Genomic DNA, 2,500 nt, shown 5'->3' with positions numbered 1-2,500 from the left:
ATAATATTTACTTTGAGCTCAAAGCCACACAATCATAACGGAATGTGCAAATCATTAAAGTGACCAACATATTGGACTGTTTCTTTCTTTTCTGCGAATTTAAGTATTCGTTACTCAGCCATAACTAAACAAGTATAGTAAAGCGATACATGGTATCCTAAGATGTCTTTCTAATAGACATACAAATAACGACTTAATCAAAATTTCGTCATCATGTAGTCAATTAGAAACGATAAAATATGCGTTCTGGCATATTTTGCTTCTGTCTTCGCCAGAACCTTAATTGGTGTACTAATTAATATCAATTAGGCAGTCGTCCAGTTCTTCACTCTTTTACTCTCACACTTAATATTTGATACTGTAACCCGTCACCCCATTTGACTTTTCTCTAATATTAATCTCATTTAAATCTACCCGGTCATCATTATATATTTAATATAATTATATTAAACATAAACAGGGATAATAGATGATGAGGTTGTGAGCAGTCGAAGAATTCTACCTCAGCATATTACTGAGCGTTTTATTACTCATTGAAAGTGGCTAGAAACGGCAAGCAGTAATTTCTGTAATACTAAAAGTGTTGTTTCAAATTACTATTTAGAAGTCGGATTGTTTGAAGAGGAAATGGGATTCAGTGAGGTTCATACATTTCTTCAGACATAACTAATGAGATATGTGATATCAAGATCGTAAAATAGTCAAGATGTGCATGTATACATATTCAGAGAAAATGAGACACATAAATATACATATATACATTATATATATATATATATGTATATATATGTATATATATATATATATATATATATATATATATATATATATATATATATATATATATATATATATATATATATATATATATATATATATATATATATATATATATATATATATATATATATATATATATACATATATATATATATACCTATATATACATACATATATATAATAGTATTTTATGAGCTTTTGGCTTATAAGCGAGCTTATAAAATACAATTTTTATTACTTACATAACTGTAAAAATGGACGCTGCTTAACAAAACCATATATATATATATATATATATATATATATATATATATATATGTATGTATGTATGTATGTATGTATGTATGTACCATTGAACTAAACGGCTCCCTGCATAGTTTTTAAAGCTGACTTTAAATTTGAACTCATTCATCGTAAAAGTATAATGGGTTCAAATTTCGGCATGAGGCCACCAAATCCAGCGTAGAGGGGAAGTTAATTATATTGACCCCCCCCCCCAGTAGACAACCCCGAAACGACAAAAAAAATATTTTAAATATGAAGCAAAGCTGTCTCGCGGATGGATTTGAGTCCAGAATCTAAAGGGCTTGCAGAAATGCCTCTAAGCATATTGCCCAAAGAGCTAGCAATTCTTACCGCTCGCCGCCTCGTTCAATCCATTAACATAATTTATTCTAATATCAATGTATTTCCTAGAATATAACGAGGCATCCGTCATTTTTATAAGTAATATAAACAATCTACATATTTTACTGTCATTTTTTTCACACACGCCGTAATAATGATTCACTGCTAATTTGATTCGGGGGTTTGTATTAAATTACTTGCTTTGTGCATGAGTAAATACGATATATACTTTTTTTTTCTAACATTCTGACTTCAAATTTCACTTGCGTTTATATGTTCTCGTCCTGCACCAGACAAAATGTAGATTAAATAAGTAGCTGTGGTCAAGGTGGGTCTATTATATTGTCTACATCCTAATTATCCTACGATAATGAATCTACGCTAAACTTAGAAACCGATATTACAATTTAAAACACAACAAAGAAGCAAAATATAATTACAACATCAACTCCCAGTAGGAAAATTATTAGAGTTAAACCAACGAAAATAAGCGACTACTGAAAACAGGAGGACAAAAAGGAATAAAAAATAATAATACATAATAAAAATTAAGAATAATATGTAAAATAACAACAAAATAATAAACACACAATTATTAATAAACAGTCCTATCAGAAACACAAAGAAAAAAAGATGGACATGCACACTAAAACATAACTAAACTATTATTAATACAATAAAGGAAATCCATAAAAAGTTATCAGCGTCATCTCACTTGTCGTTAGAGATCTTAATATGTTATTAATAACACCAGATATCAGCAGCAAGTCGTTTGATGGTATCATGTAATTTGGGAGGGCTGAATGATGATATTTAGGGGCTGATGTTGATATTTGTATGCGTATGCGTTTATCTATATACATTATATATATATATATATATATATATATATATATATATATATATATATATGCAGACAGGAGAGAAAGACAGAAACAAAGAAAGACAACGGGGCAGGGATGCATATAATACGTACACATATGTATACATTCGTAGATAGTTACAAAAATAACTTCGTATACATACATATATGTACATATATACATATTTTACATATATGTGTATATATCTGAATATGTATGTGTGTGTATAT

The sequence above is a fragment of the Octopus bimaculoides genome, chromosome 13 (genome assembly GCF_046866305.1).
Source record: "Octopus bimaculoides isolate indiv1 chromosome 13, ASM4686630v1, whole genome shotgun sequence".
NCBI lineage: Eukaryota > Metazoa > Mollusca > Cephalopoda > Octopoda > Octopodidae > Octopus > Octopus bimaculoides.
This window is presented reverse-complemented; position numbering follows the sequence as displayed.